Genomic DNA, 14,122 nt, shown 5'->3' on the forward strand with positions numbered 1-14,122 from the left:
GCTTTTAGCAGACCCTGGACAGGCTATGTGCCTGGAAAGTGAGAGAAGAGTGATGTGTCTGCTGGTCTGGGGAATGGGGCTGGCAAAGAGGGGCATGGCCAGAAGGGATAACACTGGGGGGGAAACAGGGTGGGTGTGAATGTGGGGCGGCAGCAGGCAGGTGGAGAGGGCTGCCCACATTCACAGCCCCATGGTGCACCAACCACCTGAGGCCTCATGGGGGAGCTGCTCTGATTCAATTATCTTAAAACTTGCATCTATTTTATCCCTAAGTTTCCCTAGACTATTCTAACAGGCACTTCCTGAAAAATCCAAATAGTGGAAAAATATATCTAACTGGAAGACTTTACAATGAAAAGGGCAGGACTAGCAAGTAAGCTTGTATCTCCATCCTCTGGTGTGAGCCTTGATTGATCCTTGGTGCCCTTAATTGACTTGCATTTCCACTATGCATCCAGCATAACCTTTTCTTTCTTCCTGGTCTCACGCTGCTCACATTTATTTCCTCCCTTTTATTTTTTCTCTCTTTGTTCCTTATCTCATCATCTCTCACCCAAAATTTCCTACTCTTTTAAAAGCATTTCTTGCCTCTTTTGAACAGGTATCAGCCCCATCAACCCTAGATGGTATTTATATTGATTCAATTTATGCTTTGAAATCTCTTCTCAAAAGCTAGCCTTTCTGTGTGCTTTACGTTGGCCTCATCCCCAAGATTATCCAGGCCTTTAGGTTCTTTTGCTGTAATTTGTAAAGAACCTTTAATCTAGCTTGCCTTGTTTTCTGCCTCCTTCCTCTGCCATCTCCTATCTCTAATATATAGTGCATTCCTTTCAGAGAGGGAATCTATTTTAAACACTGTCTGTACAGTGCCTGCCAAGCTTGGTATTGGCACTTTAATTATTATTTATAATGCTACTAATCTAACATTCGTTCCCCGTAGGAACTTCAGCAGGGGAAGACACAGCAAGCCTGGCTGTGTGTGCAAGCTTGAATCTTTTTGACACCAGTTATCAGTAGACTAATCCTCTCCAATTTATGTGCCTCTATTGTTATCATTTACATAGAAATAAGTATAGAAAATTGGTCATAAAGAAGAGCTATACTTGAGTGACACTAATGGGATGAAGAGAAAAAGACAGGGGGCTGAAATAATGACAGATGTCCAAGAGAAGAATGGATGAATGAATGGAAAAAGCAGCCAAGGAAAGGAGCAGAGTAATCTAGGGAGCCAAGAGAAAGGAAATATTATTTTTATACCACCTTTCTGCCTTTACAAAGGCACCCAAAGCGGCTTACAGTACTAAAAGAAGCAAATAACAGATTAATAAAAGGTTGTCTCAGGCTGTTGGTCTTTTCAGGAGCTAAGGACAAGAGCTCCCTGGCCTGGGCGCAGAGGCGTATCTAGGGAAAATAGCGCCTAGGGCAAACACTGAAATTGCGCCCCCGTCCAAGCATCTGACACCCATCTTTCAGATAACTTTACCATAATATCAGCTGAAAAATACAAGTCAGGCTCATTAATCTTTTAATATTTCAAAAACTATTTTAGCAGTGGACTTAGCCAGACCAAAAAATGCTGGAAAACTACAAATTTCAGTATGCTGGGGCTCATGAAATACCCAAATACTATGTGGAGGTGTACTTGGAAAACAGAAGTGCCTGTCTAATTCTCTACTATGCATTGTAGCATCACTATTACATAAGTTTTAAAAATAAAAGGAGAATTTGACTTTCCCCAGATACTCTGTAAATAATTAAAGGATATGCAGAGTAAACTGTGTCACTGCTTGGAATATATTCTAGTCTTTCAGAAAGACAGTTAAAATGAGAGAAAGAGAGCAAGAAACTCCCAGTGGGCCTTAATACTAAGGATTTCACACTGATTCAAAGACAAACTCACCATTAATAGCCATATTAGCAAGACATCGCATTTAACTCACTTATCACAAGAAGCAAAGTAAGAGCAAATGAATACAATCCTAGCTCATAAGCATCAGCTCAGTATTCACAAGCCCTGATTCTCTGTACATAGTGCCAATCTGAATATGTGTAGAGTGACTTATATTATATATTATTATTATTATTTTACCTGTAGCCCCTTCGGGGGGCTTCTTAAAGGCTGGGGGTTTTTTTTCAAAGGTTCCTCCTCCCCCGGCTGGCCTCTAGGGCCTCTCAGGGACCATTTGAGCATGTGCAGTGGCCATTTTAAAAAATATTTTTTTAAAAAATGGCCACTGAAAACAAAATGGCCACCGCACATGCTCAAATGGCCTCTGCAAGGCCTGGCATGACCTAGGGCCTCACAGAGGCCATTTGAGCATGCACGGTAGCCATTTTGTTTTTGGCAGCCATTTTTAAAAAAAATTAATTTTACAAAATGGCGCCCCCCTTCAAGTGGCGCCCAGGGCACGTGCCCTGCCTCCTCTACCCCTAGATACGCCCCTGCCTGGGCATCTCCTTTCATGCCTTCCTCTCAGGACACACTGGTCTTCCATTACTTCTGGGAAGGTGGGGGGGCAGGGGCTGCCCCAAAATAGAAGTAAAACCACCAGAGAGGAGGCTAGGAAAGGAGTAAGTAAAAACATAAATGGCCTGCTGGATCAGGTCAAAGGTCCATCTAGTACAGCATCCTGTTTCCCATAGTAGCTAACCAGATGTGTCTGGGAAGTCCACAAGCAGGACTTGTAGGCAAATGGCCTATCCCACTGTTGCTTCCCAGCAACTCGTATTCAAAGGCATACTGCCTCTGCACCTGAAGACAGCACAGATAGACCAGTCCTTCACAAATTTGTCTATTTCCCCTTCTAAAGCCCCCTAGGCTAAGGGCAGTCATCACATCACTATTAGGCACTGTGTGAGGAAGTCCTTCCTTTTGCTCATCCTATATCTGCTGCTAATAATAATAATGATAATTAATAAATTACTACTACTACTTTGTTAGCCTCCCCATAACAAATTGTTCTCTGGGCTCACAACAGAGGATTAAAACATACAATCAAAACACATAACACACTAAACCATAATAGACAGACAAGGGTGAAAAGAAAATACAAAATACAAAGCAGCTTAAAAACTCATTTTAAAATTAGTGAAAAATCAGATCAAATCTGGAAAACCTGAATTTAAAAGGCCTGTGTGAACAAAAAGGTTTTTACCTGGCACCTAAAAGAACAAAGTGATGAAGCCAGGCGAGCCTCACTGGGGAGGCTGTTCCATAAACGGGGTATAACCACCAAAAAGGCCCTCTACCTGGTAGCCACCTGCCTCACCTCATTTGACAGGGGCACCCCAAGGAGGGCCTCCAAAGAAGCTATTATGGTTCAGGCAGAGACATATGGGGCAAGGCACTCTCTTAGGTAACCCAGTCCCAAGTCATTTAGGGCTTTAATTTTTAAAACTAGCACTTTGAATTGGGCCCAGAACTGGAAGCCAGTGCAGCTGACGAAGCACTGGTGTAATATCATCAAAATGTCCAGTCCCAGTTAATAATCTTGCAGCCCTATTTTGTACCAGTTGTAGTTTCCAGACAATTTTCAAAGGCAGCCCCATGTACAATGCATTGCACTAATCTAAGCGAAAGGTTACCAGAGTGTGAGTAACTGTGGCCAAGCTATCTCTGTCCAGGTAAGGTTGTAGTTGGTATATCAGCTGAAGCTGATAGAAGGCGCTCCGAGATACAGAGGCCACTTGAACCTCTAGTGACAGTACTGGATCAATGAGCATGCCAAGCTGCAAACCTGGTCCTTCAGGGGGGTTCAGCCCCATCTAGAACAGGCTGAATGTCATTGACTTGGGCAGAGGAACCACCGAACAACAGTACTTCTGTCTTGTCTGAATTAAGTCTCAACTTATTCACCCTCATCCAGTCCATTACTGCATCCAGGCACAGATTCAGGACAGTCACCTGCATCTGATGAAAAAGAGAGATACAACTGTCATCTGCATATTGATGACACCTCAAGCCAAACATCCTGATGAACTCTCCCAGCAGTTTCATGTAGATGTTAAACAGCATAGGGGAGAGAATGGAACTGCCAATGGGTTTAGCAGTAGAACCCCAGCAACACCTTTTGGGAACGGGCCTCGAGGTAGAGCGGAACCACCTCCAAACAGTGCCTCCAGCACCCAGCTTGGCCAGCCTATCCAAAAGGATTCTATGGTCAATAGTATCGAAAGCTGCTGAGATCCAAGATAATTAACAGAGTTGTAATCCCTGTCTCTCTTTCTGCATAGATCATCCCACAGGGCGATCAAAGCAGTTTCTGTATCAAAGCTGGGCCTGAAGCCTGATTGAAATGGATCTAGATAGTCCATTTCCTCCAAGAGTGTCTAGATCTGCCACAACACACTCAAGCACCTTGCCCAGGAAAGGAATATTGACCACAGGCCTATTGATGTTTACATCCTCTGGGTCCAGACTGGGTTTCTTTAAGAGTGGTTGAATAATAGCTTGCTTCAGTGAAGCTGGGACCACTCCCTCTCTTAATGAAGCATTTAGAACCTGCTGGACCCAGCTAAAAATTCCCTCCTTACTAGATTTAATAAGCCATGAAGGGCAAGGGTTAAGATGCAAGTGGTCGGCCGAACTCAACTAAACACCTTGTCCACATCCTTGGGGACCGATAATTGAAACTTTTCCAGCAAAACTAGATGATTGTAAGCCACTTTACCCTCAAAGTGCTGTGCAAATACATCACAGTGTACTACTGAGGCTTCTAATGCATGCTTCCCAGGGCCAGATTTCAAAAGGCCCCACACCACCCGTAAGGTGGATGAAAAAAATGTTTTGTTCCATTACTGCCACAGATTAGGCTTGATAATGAGTTCTAACCTATGTTCGCTCAGACGCACCCCGAGTTTTCCTCCGCTTACATTCCAGCCATCTCCTAGCTTGTTTCATCGCCCTCAGCTCAGGTATATACCAAGGTGCCGCACGCACTCTGCTTTGTGGGAGAGGACACTTGGGAGCGATGGTGTCGACTGCCGAAGCAGTTGACACGACTGCTAATTCGTATAATTGGATGAGCCCTGGTTCTAGTGTTGTGACAGAGAGAGAAAAACTTCTTTCTAATCCCTTTTTCCACACCATGCATAGTTTTGTGTTCATGTGCCCTCCTTTCCCCCCTCTAAACTAAGAAGCTCTAAATGTTGTAGCCTTTCTCAAAAAGAGTGTTTCAGTTTCCTGATCATTTTGGTTGCTCTCTTCACATTTTCCACCTCTGCAATATCCTTTTTGAGATTTTATAAAAAATATAAGAACAGCCCTGCTGGATCAGACCCAAAGCCTATCTAGTCCAGCATCCTGTTTCACACAGTGGTCCACCAGATAATGTGGATAAGAACATTATCCACAGTATTCTAGGTATGGTCATACCATAAACTTGTATAGATTTTTCAGGAAGTGCCTGTTAGAATGTTCTGGGGAAGCTTGGGGACAAATTAGGTGCAAGTTTTTAAGGTGATTAGAACAGAGCAGCTAACCCATAAGGCAAAGTGTGTTGATGCACCATGGCGTGGTGAATGTGGGCATTTGCCCTACTGTGGGCATCACCCACCTGCCTGCTGCTGCCATCTCACATCTGTTGCCACCCCAGTCTTTTTCCAGTGTTGCCCCTTCTCCATCTGTAAGACACAGAGGCAAGTCCCTTCTAGATTTGTGCTGGAAGGCAAAGCGTGGTGGCAACAAGAGACAGGGGTCAGTGAAACTATATGCATGAACTCTGCGTAATACACCAAGCAGCGCCATGCACAGGTTCCAAAGCAGAGCATGTGCCCAGGAAAATTTGTATGAGGGCAGTACAACATGGAACCCTTCCTTATAACCAATTGAGACTTAAGGAAAAATGGGATAAATGAACAGGAAGCCTTAGGGCTGGAATAAGCAGGGGCCAAGCTAAACACACTCATATTTGAAAGCTTTTGCTGGGGGTTGAATGACTGCTGCCATCTGGAAGCTAGTTTTTAATAAAGAATTGGCTGCTGTTTATTCACTATGATCATTGTTAATGGATATTATTGTGTTTTGACTTGGCATTTAAATTGCTCAGCTTCTATATTGATACATATGGCAGATAAATCTCATTTTCCTGAATGGGTTGAAGCAGGGCTTGGGAGAGATTGTGTAAAATGGAAAGTTGGAGTGATAATCCTCTTCATTTTGTGGGTGTTTATGCACTTGATAACGCAACACCAATAACAATTACAAAAAGAGTTCCCTAATCCTATGCCCAGAATCCCCATTTTCATTTTAGTTGGATGAAAGTGTACAGACTTTGAATGGTTGAAGTGCATGGAAAGATAGTAGTGGTGGGTAAACATCTCCCTTTTGTGACTCCAGCATTTTTGGGTTAGTTGTGAAGGTAAGTAAAGCTGCAGTCAGCAACTTTGCTTCTCCAGCTGTGAAAGTAGTTAAGCAAAGACCTTGCTTTTCCTTTTGCCTTGCTGCCTCTCCTGGAACATGGCAGGAGCAAAGGTGAAGCACCTGATGGAAATTATACGAATTAGGCATGCAGAAATAACAGATCTGATTTGCATAATTAACACATCTGATTTGTGTAATACAGATTTTAGTGTTCAAATTTGGGTCTTGAATACAGCAACCCCAATAATAAGCAGAATGCTTCTGGCTCATTTTCATTCTGTTTAACTACACTCACTCACTCATAAACCCCTTTTAACCTCCTGGATTCCAGATTTCTCTGTATTACAGTTCAAGGACTGAGCTCCTAATCCTTTTGAAAGCTGTGAAGGATAGCTCTTTCATGGCTGCTGTAATCTCAGTAAATAACTCTGGCTCCAATCAGCATGTATATCTTTTCAAGTAGGCTATCAAGACATAAAAGAAAACAACTTTTGAAGTCATGCAATAGATTTTTTTTCCCCTTTACAGATTTCAGAATCTCAACTTCATCAGTGAGCCACAAAGTTCAACTATTAGATGGAGCACCTCTAAGGCAAATCAGGTTTCAGTCAGGGAGATTATAGCTGCTCGTTGATAAGAACATAGGAACATAGGAAGCTGCCATATAGTGAGTCAGACCATTGGTCTATCTAGCTCAGTATTGTCTTCCGCAGACTGGCAGTGGCTTCTCTAAGGTTGCAGGCAGGAATCTCTCTCAGCCCTGTTCAGTCAATGGTGATTTCTCCCCTCTGTCCCTTTAAGACTGTAATGGATTTAAACCAGCCTTTGCTTCAAAGCAAGCCCATGGCCCTATCCAACCCCAACACAGTACCTCCAGGGACTGTTACTGGTCTATATGTTTTTTAGATTGTGAGCCCTTTGGGAACAGGGATCCATCTTATTTATTTATTATTTCTCTGTGTAAACCGCCCTGAGCCATTTTTGGAAGGGCGGTATAGAAATCAAATTAAATCAAATCAAATCAAATCACAAGCTTTGGAGCCCCACCCCCTCCACTTACATTTTTTTTTTAGAAAAGAAATCCTGCATTTGCAAATGCCCTGGGGGCCTCCCCAGAAGCCTGCCGCCACTCTGCTCCTGCCCCACCAATCTTTGCCATTTTCTTTATGCTCCCTGCACGCAATGTGGAGTCTCCCAGCTTGGAAAAGTGGCAGCAGCACCTCTGCCTACTTCCTCAAAGCCCAGATGGAAAGGCCCATCAGCCGCTGCACCTGCCACCACAATGGGGGAGGCCTGCTCAGCTCACACACACCCCACTCTGGCAAAGAACTAAAAAGTTTCAAAGTATAAATAAAATGAAAATATCGGCAGGGTGGGCACGGGGCAGAGGTGGAGTGGTGGCAGGCTTCTGGGGATGCCACCAGGGCATTTGGAGCCCCCCACCCAGAGACAGGAGGCCACAGACCAGCAACCCAAGGTCCAGAGGAAAGATCGCCTTTGGAGTGAAGTGAATAAAGTATTGATGGGCTTATGGAGTTACAGCTGGGTTGTTTGTGTAGTGGACAGAAACATTACAACTCCTTATTTTATCAGCCAAAACAAAATATTAAATGACTACATTGTTGCCATAAATAAACCCCCAGATCATATCTGTGGCATGTTAGGTGTGTTCACTTGTTTACACCGCAGTTTTTATTTTATCTTGGAAACTCAACACCATCTACTGAACTAGGGAAGCATATTTCCAAATGGAATTCTTGACTGGGAGGTAGGATGGATGCGTAGTTTTAAACATGGTGTTAAATTTTAAATTATTTTAATATTTTAACATTTTAATTTTAATTTTGTTTTGCTTTGTATTATAAACCGCTCAGAAACATAAGTTTTAGGCAGTATATAAATACATTAAATAAATCAATGTGTATGACATGAAATGTAAGCATACCCCTGTACAGCTGAAGCAGTATGTGATTGCAACTGATGACACATAGGTAATGATACTCTACCTCAGAAACTTTATTCAGTCTGAATCTCCCTAATTCATTTGTAGGGATTATAATTAATGTTACATTAGTTGAGATTAAAAACAAACACTTCTACATGGAGTAACCTTTTTGTAAACTATCTTGTCCATAGAGGAACAACTTTAGAGTGAATGGCTTCAGCACTGCAGCTGTTGATGTGAATTCATTGGCATTAATTTAAGCATCTAAAATATAATTTAAATATATATCATGTTGTTCCTTTGAATCTCTCTTTAGTATGTTGTATTCACAAAGCCTGAATGGGCCTGAGGTAGCTCAGAAAATTTATACATTGAGTAGAAAATCTCAATCATAGCTTTAAATCTTTAAAGCATTTTATGCGTTTGTAAATCTAGATTTGTCATATCAACTGGACACTACAGTTCAATTTTCCTGTTAACATATTGTAATTCATAAAATATGGGTTGTCAAGTGTTATACCTGATAGCCTAAACTAATTTTATTAGTTTAAAATGAATGTTTTATTAACCTAATGTTTTATTAACCTAATTTTATTAGGTTAAAATGAATGTTTTAAAATGCTTCCTCCCCCACCCAGCAATACTTGGAGCATTTACTTTGATTTTGTTAGGTGTGTGGTTTATTCCCCCACTTGCTTTTATCTTCTTTTGTGGCCTGCTAGGACAGGAGTTGACAGAACTGTGCAGTGCCATCCAGTGGATTAAGATTAACATGGTATTCACATCATGCCTGCCCTTCTAACATGGTAACCTGGTCATTGAAAGTCTTCCTCATATAGTGCCTTCCAACAAGGTAGCTCTTTTATCAATAGCAGTTAATGATCATGGCAAGGTTGGGAAGGAGAGACATCATTTTGAGTTGGTTCATATAATAAGTAATCTTAATCTACCATGGTTTCTGAGGGAATGCAATTTGTACTTTCTTTGACCTTTTCACATTTGATAGAGGACGTAAGACAACCCACTGGATGCATTCTTTCAGTGTGCATCAGGAAATTCCCCTTACTCTTCTCCTTGGTACAGATGATAATATTTAGAAACAAGTAATGAAAAGAATTGCATATCTTTACAAAACAAAACAAGAAAGGCAACAAAGAGAATCCTCCCAGAGGCCTCAAAATGCTGCTCAAAAGAGACAAACTTTAGCATAACCTTCCTGGGATTCTGAGCCTGAGTGTGTCATAGGAGACACTAAAATTGCATTTGGATCTCGTTCATGCTTTGTCATTTTTATAAATGTTAATGCAAAAGAAAACCTGAAAGGCAAATTAAATCCCAGCTAAAGCAGGGTTTTCATCTGCATTTGGAGGCAATTTAGAATAGCCAGGAGAAGCCTAGTGTGCAAAAAGTAACCCTGACTTTTTCAAACCACCTGAAATAAGAGAATTCTAAAGTCTGGGATGAATAGCTGTCTCTTAAGGCTGATTCACACATGCTTGTCTGAACAGCTTCTTGATTCCTTTGCCATTGAGACTGAGTGAGAACGGAAGGCTCCATGAAGAAGACAGTTACTGCTTGACTACTGGGCACTTCCATTTAAAATAGATAAGTTCCTATGCTATATCAGCATGGATGCCTCAAAGCCATATCTGTATAGTAATGTAAACTTCTTTACAACGTTTAGATATTCCCTAGCTGCCAGTTTAAAAAGCAATTTCATTGTGAAGATACTATTTAAGTGGAATTTTTTTAGAAATATAATATAAAATTATCTTGCTTGAGCCTGCGGGTAGAGGTTGTACTGTTAAATTATGTAATATGCCTGACTGTTCATAACATGAACAAAAATTGGTTGTTCTGCTAATGGTTTCCTTTTTTTATTCTCAGTAAGCATTTCTCTTCATCACTTAAAGTATTAGTAGTGCATGTTGGATACATATAATGTGATCAAAGACTAACAGAATATGTAAGTTATGGAGGTAACACAAAAGTAGGGTTCAACTGAAGTATTGTGTTAACAAAATGTAAAGTACTGGGCGCTATAACAAAAATCAAGGATGAACTTTATTTATTTAATTTGCATACCGCCCCAAACTTTCACATCTGGGCAGTTTACAACAACATAATACAAGTTAAAGGTAAAGTTGTGCTGTAGAGTTGGTATTGACTCCTGGAGACCACAGAGCCCTGTGGTTTTCTTTGGTAGAATACAGGAGGGGTTTACCAGTGCCTTCTCCCACACAGTACGAGATGATGCCTTTCAGCATCTCTCTATATTGCTGCTGCACAATATAGGTGTTGCCCATAGTTTGGGAAACATACCAGCAGGGATTTGAACTGGCAACCTCTTGTTCTCTAGACTAGTTACTTCCCCGCTACGCCATTAGGTGGCTGTTATAATACAAGTCAGAACACAGGAAATAAAAACCTTGCAACAGTTTTAAACCACAGTCAAATTTAAGAGCTTGGGTGAAGAGATAAGTCTTTAGGCACTTTTAAAAAGTTGTCAGAGATGGGGAGGCTCTTATTTCAGCATGGAGCACATTCCAGAGTCTCGGGGCAGCAACAGAGGTCTGTCCCGCTGTGGCCACCAGGTGAGCCAGTGGTAACTGCAAACTAACCTCTCTGTCCTGAAAGATTCTTGGTCATGGTTGTAAGAGATCCTTTGGCTGTCACAAAAGCTTATGTAAACACAGCAGAATCCATTTAGCAGTGTGATATCTTGCCTTTCTTTTAGCATGCTCAAATGGTTAACTAATTACCATTGCACAAAATAGTTAATTTGTCTGAATTGCAGCTCAGTCACTCAACCTTTCTTTGTTCCATTGCAACTCCTTCAGTTTACGTGTTGCTTTTTGTGGGACCTGGGGCTGCTGCTTAAGAAGAAGCTTCAACAATCCAACTTTAGTCACAAGTGCTAGAGTGTATACCTTACCTACACATTTTAAAAATCATTAGAAATGAGGGCTGCTAATCCAATAAAAACTAACTGAACTAAAATGTAGCCGCTTGATCAACCAATTAGTCCATGGGTTCCCAAGCTATGTTGTGGAAATGTAAAATATTGAAGTAAGAATGTAACTTTGGGAACAGGGAATGTTGTTAGCCTGTGGTCCATAGATAACTCAAAAACGGAAATGGAATTTCACTCATTTGAATATAGGCTCTTCCAGTAGAGTAATTTGTCTTCCACAGGAACCTCAAAAAGCTTTGAAAGTATTAGGAAGAAAAGCAGAGAGAGCATTAACTGACATAACGGATTATGTAAAGTCAAGTTAACAAATTCATTATGACCACCAGGAATTAAATGACGGGCATATTTTTTCCCCATAAGAAATAAGGATGTTAAGCTTGGCTTTGATGCTGGATCAGGTATCTCAGATACCACCCGAATAACAAACTTGCCCATACTACTGCTCCTTACGCTTTCTGGAAGGACAGACACAAAATAAAGACCTTGCAGTCAGGGGCGTAACTATAATAGGGCAAGGGGAGACAGTTGTCTGGGGGCCCACGGCCTCCCCCCAGAGGCAAGTCACATGACAGATTCCCCCAGCCGCGGGTTTCCTTCAGTTGTATTCATCCTCTGAAATTGATGTAAGTGTTAAGACATGGAGCTACCAGAACAGCATGTCTTTCTCTAGTACCATTAAATGGCTTGCATCGTCCACAATTTACAAAACCTTTAAAAAATAATTTAGTTATTTACTTCAGTGAGGGGGAGGCATTTTAAAATCTTGTCTCTGGGCCCACTCCAACCTTGCTACGCCCCTGCTTGCAATGTGTCTTAATTTGGCCTTGAGATAGCCTCCTTCTAGTTTTGTTTCTGAATTCTCTATAGATTTTCCTTCCTGCCAAACAACCAGGGAAACCCTTTTTAATTACATGCCGTCTAAAGGATTAGTTCTCAGGATTTCTCCCTAAAAATCCTAAAAAGGCTCATACTGATGTGCACACATTCAGGGGGAAATCAGAAATGGGATAAACGGTGCAACTCCAGGCTGAATACAGCCTAGCTGTCCAGGCAGATAACTGTAATATGCACAGCCATGTTTCTGTTTCTCTGAGGCTGTGTTTTCTTCCTTTGTCATCAAAAAGTGCTGGGGGAGGGGGATTCATGAGCATACTGGGTGCTTTAAAGGGGTAACAGGTAACCTGGTAGGGGTGTTGGTGATTTAGGATATATTTATCTCTTTTCCATCCTTTAAGCACCTGGCCCTGCTCTGTCTACTCACTATCATAATATTTTCAGAAGAAACAAACTGTTTCTTATGCAGGCAAACATGCTTCTCTATTGCTGGCTGGGTAGAGAAAACAGCTGAAACTGAAAAGCAGAGAAAAGGGAAAAGTCCAAGAGATGGAGTCTAACTTTAGTTCAGAATAGAAAGTTCTAATATTTCAGTAATTTCTTTCATGATAATTTGAGTAATCATAGTGTGACTGTGTTCATGAAAAATCCACCCTGAGTCGGAGGGAAATATTGAGTGAGCAATACCTATTGGAGTACTCTTCCTGCACTTTGAGGGAGCACCAGCTCCCTCCCGGTGTGAGAGTGGACCTAGGTAATTTTGGAGCCTGGACCTAAAGGCCTTTGGAGGGCCCCTTCCTCTCCCCACAAGTTAAGCATAATCCCCCTACATACACACAGTGACACACACAGTATTTATAAACATGGTGTATTCTTGAGGGCACAAACAGCAACACAAGAATGTACAAATATGAAACGGGTATATTTATGTTAATATGCATTAGTAGAAACATTTCCCAGTGCAGCATAGACAGAGGCACGACATGACTACACCACCTGGGACAGACGAAAGAGGATTTGCGGGGGCCCAGGGGGTGTGGAGGCCCTGGACTTTGGCCCGGAAGTCCAGGGGTAAGTGCCTCTGGCACCAGCACCACCTGCCATATCTATATATTTATTTCTCCTAGGCGTACCCATTGCTAATCCCCTGCGTGGCGGCTCTTGCGAAAGTTCGCGAATAGCTGCCGGACTGGCAACGGGGATAGGAAGAAAACTGCTTGCATGAGAAGGTGGCGGTGGCCCGGCCACTAGGAGCAGGCAGTGGGCAGGAGGAGGGGACAGGCCAGCTTGAAAGCCAGCCAGAAACCACGCCAGGCGGGCGGGAGCATCTGTGCCTCTGCCGGCCTGCCCACCCAGCTAGTGTGTGTGTGTGTGTGTGTGTGTGATAGATAGATATTTTTAAAATCCTAGCTGCGGTGAAGCAGTGCTCTAGGTGAGGCGGTGCACCCATTGGCTCCACACTGGTTACAGGGTTGCTTCCAACAGTACTTCTTCCAGAAGTACTTGCAGTAGTCCTTCCAGCAGTACTTCTACAGTACTTCTGTGAGAGCTTCCTATTTAGATAAAGCTATAGTGTGATTTTTGTTATGCTTCTTGTAAGGCAGGTTACTTCTCCCAATTTTATTCATTTTCTATGTCTTTGTTATCCGCTGGATGGAATCTGTTTTATCAAAGATGAAATCAGTTCTGGAAATCACTTTCATATAAGGTGCTGCTGCCTTATTTACCCCCAACTTTGCGCCTGGCTTCCACTCCATATTGCTGATTATCATAACGTGGCTTAGAATCAATGTGAATTGTGCAAACAAGGATTTAACGTACTTCAGTATATTGCTTTTACTGATTCTATGGGGTGAGGAATCTTCTTTTAAAAATGACATGTGGACCCTCAGTAATAACTCCCTACTGTATAAAAAGAAATTTCTGGCCATTTGTGTTGATCTCATTACATCCGGTACTTACCATTTGCTTGCTAAAGTGCATCATGCTATTAGCACTGCGACTGCAT

At 42.0% G+C, this 14,122-nt stretch overlaps 1 protein-coding gene across 12 annotated transcripts in view; it reads left to right on the plus strand.

Moving 5' to 3' along the window:
- Positions 1-14,122, plus strand: part of PATJ (PATJ crumbs cell polarity complex component) — a 260,848-nt gene that overhangs the window by 117,154 nt on the left and 129,572 nt on the right. The window lies entirely within an intron of this gene.

This window comes from Hemicordylus capensis, chromosome 4, assembly GCF_027244095.1.
Source record: "Hemicordylus capensis ecotype Gifberg chromosome 4, rHemCap1.1.pri, whole genome shotgun sequence".
In the NCBI taxonomy this organism is placed as follows: domain Eukaryota; kingdom Metazoa; phylum Chordata; class Lepidosauria; order Squamata; family Cordylidae; genus Hemicordylus; species Hemicordylus capensis.